A 10,306-nucleotide genomic window follows, 5' to 3' on the forward strand; every position below is an offset into this window, starting at 1 on the left:
GTATTCTAAAAAATGATTGGGCGGATATACATTTATGTAAACATTTATCATGGGGTTTTGTCATATGGGGTTTTATCACGGAGTTTATAACTAAAGGGCCATCTTGAGGGAATTGTTAACTGATGAGCTAGTGAAATGCTATGTACTCATGAAAAAGATGATACAGTTCTTCATTTATTAATAAACATTGTGTTTATTTTGCGGAAAAAGAGATTACAAAGTAATTTTTGTTCTGAAATATAATTTCTTCTAGACTTATACATAGCTCTACATGTATTTTATAGACCAAAATGCTGTGGGCTTTTTTTTTTCTCTGTGGTGCTATTATGGGGACTCTTTCTTCCTTTATTTTTTCATATATTTTTTGTGGAATTTTTTACTGTATATGTTGTTGTTGTTGAACCATTGAGTCAGAATTGGCTCATAGCTGACCTCCAGCAGGTCCCCCCACCCCTCCCCCCACTGTGAATTGCACTGCCTGTGGAACAGAGGAGATTACCCATATTTCTTGGATGGAGCAATGGGTTGGCAGCACAGTTCGTTACCACGGAACTATCAGATCTCCCTTTACACTGTCTATATACTATTTTTATAATCAGAAGAAAAAACCAACTCACCCGATAAAGTAAGAGAGAACTTCCAAGTTTGCATTTCCAACTGTTGTTAATTTTGTGATAAAATTACATTGATAATTTATGCTTTGTTTTTATGCTTTCTGAAAGTAAGATCTTTTATATGGATTTTTCACAAAATTCTCATCACAATTTTCTTGTTGATGTTTCAGCCTCCAAGATAATTTCTTCCTGAGACTGCTCTAGTCTGGTTGTGTAGTCATTAGGTGGGGCTAATGAGCTTTGGATATGGTCTGAACCCTGGAGCCCACCCTAGTTTGTCTGGGCTTCCTGATTTAAGCATGACTTTTCCTTAAATAACATGTGTGAAAGCAGAACTATTAAAGTAGCGGAATATAAGCTATCACAGAACATTAAAGCATATGGTATTTTAAAGCTGCATTTAAAATCAGCCACTGTAATAATCAGGATCTTTTATCAAACTAAAAATCTTTGCTTTGTGATCACGTATATAGATTCTGACTCGAATGTTCTTCTCTTCTTAAATCTTAGCTTGATGTAAAAACCTCCTAAAACTTGTTCCAACCTTCTCTTTCCCTCCAGGATTTGGGCACGTGGATAATAGAAGCATTTTATTCAGTTTATTTTCGACTCAGGTGTGTGCTCGTAAACCCAGCTGAGTTTTCTGTTGCCTGTGATCCCTTTTTTTAGAAATAATTAGTTGCCTGATAGATTTCAGCATCACTTCAGTGTCTGGGACTTTAAGCTTTTTCCTTAGAAGTAACAGACCATACATTCTGTCAGAAAGTTCCAAACCCTTAGTTATAATGTTCTGATCAAGTCTGTCTTCTCAAAGTGGAGCACACCCCTAACCCTTCTTGAGGGAAGCTTAGATTGATTTGCTGAAGTGGTCACAGTATGCAGAGTGAGTCCACAGAAAATTCCTTCTCCCTTTTTGCAAGTGTGTTGCTTAGAAGAATAAAAATTCTTTTTAAACTCTAATTAACCTTGAAAGTACTAGCTATTTTTTGCTAAGGGCCACTATTTCCTCACAGAGTCTTACTGGTCTTTGTATGGACTCTTTGGAGACTCCCTGTTGTTTGTTTATTTTCCTACCATGAAGCTGATTTGCTGAAATCAGAGGATAGTCATGCAGTGCCCCACTGCCAATTGGCAGCATCAGTATGGATGGTGAAGAGATTGAGATAGTTAGTTTACTTGGCTCCACAATCAACACTCTTGGTAACAGCAGCCAGGAAATCAAGAGACAAATTGCATTGGGAAAGTCAGCTGTGAGGGACCTCTCAAGAGTACTAAAGAGCAACGATGTCAGTCTGGAGACTAAGGTGTGCCTGATCCGGGCTATAGTCTTTGCAATTACGTGCTATGTATCGGAGAGTTGGACAGTGAATAAGGATGATAGAAAGAGAATTGATGCCTTTGAGCTATAGTGCTGGAGAAGAGTATTGAATATACCATGGACTGCTAGGAGAACAAACAGGTTTGTCCTGGAGAAGGTGAAGCTGGAATGCTCCTTGGAGTCAAAGATTCTGATGCTTCATCTGACATATTTGGGCATGTTGCAAGGAGGGACTGGTCCTTGGAGAGGGACATTATGTTTGACAGAGTGGAGGGGCGGCGAAGGAGAGGAAGACCTTCAATGAGATGGATCGATTCTCTGAGTGGAGGGGTAGGAATAAGTGCGTTTCGGATGACTAGGTTGGCACAGGATAGAATGGCACTTAGAGCTCTTGTACATAGAGTTGCTATGAGTCGCAAGTGACTCGATGGCACATAACAACAATAACAACAACAACAACAACAACAACAACAAATTTACTGGACCTATGCTACTTTTTAAGTGCTCTGAAGTCTAAGTAAAAAACACTAAAACTATCCCAAGCCAACCCCATTGCTGCAGAGTCGAGTCTGACTCACAGCGACGCCTCGATCCAGTTCTGAGGGTGTAAAAAGCTTTCTGGGAGAACTGCCCTCATTTTCCCGCAGAGCAGCTGGTAGAGTTAAACCATGTACCTTTCAGTTGGCCACCTGATACATCCTGCACTAGGTCAGAGCACAGTGAAAGAAACAGGTAAAAGGAATCTTAATAAGGAATTTTAGATAATTCACTAAAGCATAATTTCAGTGTATTACCAATATAAAAATGTCTTTTTGTCGCTTTTTTGGTGTGATTTTAATGAAAGTTTACAGAAAACTTCGATTTTCATTCATTCATTGCTACACATTTTCCTCTCTACACTCCCTCAGTTCACTTAAAAAAAAATTCCTTCACTGTACAGTTTTCTCCCCACCCTCCAGTTCACTTTGCTATGCACCTCTTATTCTGGACTGCAGTCATGCAAATAATGCCTTATCCTATATTCCTTTTAAACAGTTCTTTCGTTCATCTGTTCCAATGCAGTGTTCATTATTTATCCCCTATATTCTTGCGTTCCCCCAAGCCCCATGTCAGCCCTGTTTTAGAACAATGGTGTTATGCAGTATCAATATAAAAATTTCAGGGGAACTTTTTATATCTTCTTCCTCTCTCTTTTTGTACTATGGTTCCAAAGTCAAGTGTGTAGTTTACACTTAGAGCACATCTCAGTTTGTGCAGCTAACATTATAAGAGCTATATCCTTCTATGTTTAGTGGCTACTTTACTGGACAAGATGATGCTTGAAGATTATAGAGCTGTATATACAATCCCCTGAGTTGGTGCTAATGATGTGATATCATGAAAATTGTGATACAATGCTATTGTCTTTGATGTAGTTATAGAATATAGACCTGTAATTCATACATATCAGGACTAGTAAAAAATTGTAAGGTTTCATCGAGCAAAGTTTGCCTGGATGTTAGTGGACATGTACATTGAACTTACGACTCTTATAACTTGACTGTATTTTCTTCTTTGGTTAGGACGCTACAGAAACTCATTAATTAATGAAAAAATTAATTGCCTGTGAAAGGCTTGCTAGTATGCTTTTGAAAACCAGCCATTGAAAACCCTGTGGAATACAGTTCTACTCTGACACCCATGAGCTCTCTCCTGTTGGAATAGATTACATGGCATCTGAATATTTTGAATCTGAGAATTACTGATAGGCATGAATTCTGGGTACACTATAGCTATGAATTCCGGGTAAACTATAGCCCTGTGGCTTTCTTATCCTTACTTTCCTCATTGAATTTGGTTTCTTGAATGTGATATTATAATTATAATTGATATTTTTGTTTTTTTAAATAGGAATGAATAGAAAATGTATAGATTTTTGTCAAATTTAAAGAATTATATCACTTTGATATGAGAACATCTTTTAGAAAGAATGAAGTCTCTCAATTTGACTTTTGGTTCTTTTGAAATTTAATAAATGTGTCTGTACTTTGGGCTTCAGTATCTAAGCTATTTAATCTAACTTGGAATATATATATAGATACAATTCTATCTGATTTCCTGTGTCAGCAGTTCTCAGATTTCAACATTCATCAGCATCAATTGAGGTATGTGTTAAAAACCTGATATCCTGAACTTACTTTTAGAGGTGGATTAAGGTCATTAGTTTCAGTTGGGGTGTGTTGTTTTCATGTGTCTGGTTGGGTTGATTCACATACCTGTATATGTTTAAGATAGAGCAGAAATGCCCATAGGGCTTTTAAACACACACACACACACACACACACACAACCCAAACCAACAAAAACCAACTTCTAGTTTATTTACAGAATTTGAATACCTTGTTTTTGACATCAATTCTTTCCCATTTCCCTAACCCTCCATCAAATTGTGCGATGCCATTATTAATTGCCTCCCCCATCTTCACCCCTTTGCTTCCACCCTCACCCTCCACCTTGGATCCTCGTGCTTATTCTACAGTGATGGTTTTATATAGTATTTGTTCTTACGGGACTGAGTTCACTCAGCATAATGCTCTTCAGTCCCTCCCAAGTTAGGTAATAATTTACAAATTTATTGCTCCTGTGTGCTGTGTAGTATTCCATTGTGTGAATGTACCATAACTTCTCAATCTGTTTGATTGTGGTTGGACGTCTGGGCTGTTTCCATGTTCTTTTGGCGGTGAATAATGCTGCTATGAACATTACATTGGTGCACAACTCTCTTTTTATGCCTCAGTTCTCATTTTCTTAGGGTATATTCCAAGCAGTGGAATATCTGGGTCAAACGGAATTTCTATGTTCAGCTTTTTGTGGAAGTGCCAAACTGCCTTCCAGAGTCGTTATATCATTGTACAGTCCCACCAACAATATATAAGCGTTCCTATCTCACCACATCCTCCCCAAAATTTATTACTTGCTGTCCTGTTAAACTTTGCCACTGCTGCTGGAGTGAGATGGTATCTCATTGGGTTTTGATTTTCATCTCTCTTATTTCCAGTGATTTAGAGCATTTCTTCATGTGTCTGCTGGCCATTTGAATATCTTTCTCTGTGAAGATTCTTTCCATGTATTTTGTCCACTTTGTAATTGGGTTATCAGTCTTTTTCTTGTATAGGCCCAGTAGTATTCTGTAAACTTTCATTATGAGATCCTTGTCTGAGCTGGTATTGCCAAATGTTTGTTCTCCGTCAGTAAGGTTTGGTGAGTTCCCCGCCTTCTCTTGGAAAAAGCTTTTGATGTGCACAGGAATCCTTTCTTCCTTGGAGCCTCTGGTTTGTTGAAATTTCTATTCTTAACAGGGTACACATCTCACACTATACACAAAAATTAACTCAAGGTAGATTAATGACCGAGGGTTAAAGTCCAAACCATAAGGATCATGAGAGACAAAAGGGAACCATGCTTAGAATCCCTCGCCTATGGAATAAATAGGTTTGAATCTCAACAGAAATGCATGACAAGGAGAGGATGAGATCGAGTAATGGGGCCTTCTACAAAGCAAGTTTCTGCATGCATCAAAACTTTTCCCCAGTAGTGTAAAAGAAAGCCTACGGACTGAGGAAAAAAACATTCAGCAATGACATTTCAGACAAGGTTTCAGGATGAAAATTTACAGAATGCTATAGTATATCCACAAGAAAAGACTGATAACAATAACAAAATGGGCAGAAGACAGAAAAGACTCTTCACAAAAGAAGACATTCAGATGGCCAAAAGATACATGAAGAAATCTTCAAAATCACATCAGCCAGAGCGATGAAAATCAAAACCACAATTAGATGCTATCTCACTCCAGTAGCAATAGCAACTTTTAACAGGACAGAAAACAATAAATGTTGGAGCAGATGCAGAGAGAGTGGAACTCTCATGCACTGTGATGGGAATATAAAATGTTACAGCCATTCTGGAAAGCTGTTTGGCAGCTGAATTCCATGTGACCCAGCTATTATTCCACTGTCAGGAATATACCGTGAGGAAAACAGAACTGAGACACAGATAGAGATGTGTATATCGTGGTGTTATTCACAGTAGCAACTATATGTAAACATCCCCCAAATTCATCAATACACGGATGTATTGAGAAATTGTGGTACATTATAGAGCAAAGCTTTACTTTGAAATATGTCAGGTCTGTCGAGGTGAAATTGACTCTATGGTAACTGATTTCCCATGTATCTTAAGACTATAAGGTCATCACTGTTTTTTAAAACATTAATAATTGCTGTAGAAACCTACCCTATCCCTTTGTCATAGAGACAGAACTTCACTTCTCAGTTTACTGCAGGATTTCCAGTAGTCTAAGAACATGTGTAATCATTGTGGTGCTTGGCTTTTTTTTTTTAAATCCAAGTATCCCTACGTTCATGATCCCCTTCAGAATGAATGTGTTATCAGGAGAGGCCAATCCTTGGAACAGGACACGATTCTTGCCAAAGAAGGGTGAGGTCAGCAAAGGAGAGGAAAACCTACAATGAGATGGATTGACACTGTGACTACAACAGTGACAACAGACATTGTGAGGATGGTGCAGGATTGGGTAAGGTTTTGATCTGTTGCACATAGTCTTGCTGTAAGTTAGATGCTGATTTGAGGCCACCCAACAACAGTCGCCTTTAAAAATATGGATACATAAGGGTTGAGGGAAAAGGATGTGATTTCTGTTGCGTTCCTTTGGATGTTTTTCATTATGCTGACACATCAAGGGTTAGCTAGAGTTCATGAAATCTTACTTTGAAAGGGGGAAATCATTGTTTCTCACAAACATGACTAAGTTGTAAAGATGACTTATAAATCACAGGCTTACAATAGATATGTTAAATAAATAATGACTTTTTTTGTTTATAAAGCTTATGGTTGCTAGTTCCTGTAGGGTTAGCACCGACTTGTGACGGCCTTAAGCTGAAACATTGCCTGGAAAGGAGGGCACATTGCCTGATCCTGTTCTTTCTTGCCGGGCGTGTGGTGGTGGAGAACTCATTTTTCAGCATTGTATAGTGTTTTAAAACTGGTGGGGGGAAAAGAGACTAAGGAATTAGAGAAGTAGCAAGACCAGTCAGCCATTCCAGGAACTGTCTGCTTTGGCAGTAGGTTTGCTGAGCTCTTGTCATTGAGGCACATGAAACATGTAAGTTGGAAACTTTACCTTTCTCCCAAAATTTTGTAGCTAACCCTAGGTCCCCCATGTTGTTTGCCTTGGTTACCAAGTCAAATCCCAGGACTAACAAAAACCCCAGAAGCCATGTTGCACGTGGCTTCAGAGATGGAAGAGGTCAGAATGGATTCAGCTGTGCTGTTGTTTGCTTGATACCCTCATCTGAGAAGAAAATCTAGGCTTAATAGCTCTCTCACAAGGTATCTTAGAAGACAATATATGTCGGAGAGATTGGGGTAGACTGGGGTTTAAAAAAATGCAGTCCTCTTAAAGGTAAGTAATTTATATTGGTCATGTGGCCAGGAGAAACCAGTCCTTGGAGAAGGACATCATGCTTGGAAGGGTAGAGGGACAGCACAGGAGAGGAAGACCCCAGATGAGATGGATTCATTCAGTGACTGGGGTAATGGGGGTTGGTGGGTTGGAATTAGTGAGACTGGCTCAGGACACGGCAAGGTTCAAAGTTGCTGTACATAGGGTTACTATGATGGGTCACAGGAGATTTGACGGCACATAACAACAATACAGATTTCATAGTAAATACTGGGAAAGGTTTTGTTGTTATGTGCTGTCAAGTCGCTTGCAACTTATTACAGCCCAATGCGCAATAGCTCTGAACCATGCTCTGTCCTGAGGCAATCTGCCTGTGACACACCCACTCTCATTACCCCAGTTTTTTAAGAAGGTGGACAGGAGATTGTGTAATCAAATGATAACACAACATGATACTGGCTTTTTCACCATACTCATAAAATCTATTAGAAGAACGACCTTATATGTAATTTTTTATAAAGCCAAGACTCTATCAGTTCTCAAAAGGCACTCTTTGATTGTATGAATTTATTTTTTTTGCTATTGTGCCTTTGCCAAATCCTCATTAGTCTGTGATTCTGCATGTAATTCAGGTTGTTAGGTGCTGCCTCGTTGCGTCTACTTACCTGGCTGCCTGTACAACATAATCAAATGGTGGCCAAGCCTGCATCGTCCTCACAGTCTCTGATTTACTTACCCCCACGGTTGCCGCCATTGTCAGTCCATCTCATTGACCGTCTTCCTCTCCTGTGCTGATCCTCGACTTTTCCAAGAGCGATGACCTTTTTCAAGGACTGACTCCTCCCTGCCCCACCCCAACATGCCTGAAGTATGTGGGAAGAAGTCTTACCATCTTTGCTTTGCAGTAACTGCACTCTGGCTTGCATGTCCTCCAAGACATATTTCTTTTTTCTTTTGATTTTCCATGGTGTATTCAATAGGAATTCTTGAATCTTTGCTAGTCTGTGTAGTTTCCCTGTGTAATCAGTTTGTCCTTCGACTATCTCACATTTTTTGAAAGACTTACTGACAGAGATCCAATTGGTGGGGTTAGACACTATCATTTTGTGGGAAGAAAGGATTGAACCAGGATTAATTTGTTAAAGTTTGTTGTATTGCCAAACATTTTGTTCATTGGTCCTTAAAAAATAAATAAATTTGAAGACAATGTTGTGTGTCACGAAGTTAATTTTGAGTCATAGTGATGGCATAGCACAAAATAGAGTGACCATGGAGACAGATTTTTGTGGGGTCTTGTAGGCTGAAATGGTTTTTATTTTCATCCTGAATGAGAGAACACCACTGGAGAGTTTTGGGTAGAAAGTAAGGTAATCTGAGTTCTAAATGGAAGGGATCACTCTGGCTTAGTGTTCAGAGGAGACAACAGGAGGTCAAGGTAGAAGCAGGGAAAGAGGCAATCACTTATTCAGAGAGCTCTGATAGGGGCCAAAGTGGAGCCAGCGAACACTCATTCCTACCTTTTTTTACTGTTCAGTTGAATTTTTTCTTTTACTAGAAAGTGTGTTGTATTTCCGTGGCCTCTTCATGTCTTTCACTGGTCAGCTCAGTTTTTCTCACTAGATTTTTCTTAAATACTCCAGCCATTGCTGATCATTCCTGCAGTGCACTCAAACTGATGCTAGCATTTATACCTGACAGTGAGAAGATGACATGACAATTGCTTTTCTATTTTAAAAACCATGTGAATTGATTTTGTTATTTCATTTGATATTATGACAAGGACCTTAGGATATACTTTTCAGCACTAGGAGAACACATTATTCAGTAAATACCTGATTATGCTAAACATTTTCATGAGTACCAGAAAGAAATGTAAATGGTATATAAATGTTTTCTTGAAACTTCAGATTTGTATAAAGAAATAAATAAAAGACTCTATCCTCTGCTCCTCACCCCTACACTCAGAGCCTTCTCTCAAACACAAGTCATTCTCCTCTCACTTGGCTTTAAGTTAATCAGCTTAATTGTGACCTCCCTGTACAACGTGACTAAACTTAGTCTCACCCTAGACCTCTGTTTTATATCATTGTGGCCCTTTAATTATGCTGTTACTGAATTGGGAGTATTCTAATTCGAAAAGGTGCTGTGAGGTGATACTAAATGGATTGTCTGGAAGGGTACGAAAAATCAGAGAAGTGATGGTGGTGGTATGAAAGAATACAAACCTGACTTAGTATTGTAGTGATAGAAATGGAGATCATTAGGATTTAAAATCCTTTTGTGGAGTACAGATACATACTGTAGTTATTAGTGCCTATAGCTGGAACCTCTGATGTCTTATGGAAAGGTATTTAGATTATAGTTGTTTTTCCTTAGTGCGAAAGGAGCTGGTGCAATGTGGGAGAGGCTGAGTCTGATTTATACCCACTTTATGGGTCTGTAGTCCCAAACAGATCGCTGTTCAGCCAAACACACCACCCTCTATATTCCTTCACTTCTTTCCACCAATTATTTGGGTCCAGTATTTGTTGTTGACTCACAGTTTTGGTACCCAAAGTAGGGTTTATTAGCAAAATAAATTGATGATTGGGGAGATAAAGAATATCACCCAAATGCAAATCTAGGTTTAGCCCAGCAGTCCCAAACCAGATTCACAGCAAAACACAGTTCCTCAATTAGTGAAATAACAGTTTCAGTTCAGTTTCAAATTCAGGAAGCCTCTGGTTTTCTTAATCATCCAACAAGTTTTGCCTCAAAGCAATTAAAAGTCAGATTTTCTTTCAATTATTCAGAAAGCAAAACCTTTAACTGTGGCCAGTCCAGTCATCCAGCAAGAAAAACCCTTAACTGTGGCCTTTATTTCAGGACTTCTCTGGTTATGCCTTTCCATAATCTCTTCAAAGTAGTGCCA

The sequence above is a fragment of the Elephantulus edwardii genome, unplaced genomic scaffold (assembly GCF_000299155.1).
Source record: "Elephantulus edwardii isolate Elephantulus edwardi_28Jun2011 unplaced genomic scaffold, EleEdw1.0 scaffold00001, whole genome shotgun sequence".
Taxonomy (NCBI): domain Eukaryota; kingdom Metazoa; phylum Chordata; class Mammalia; order Macroscelidea; family Macroscelididae; genus Elephantulus; species Elephantulus edwardii.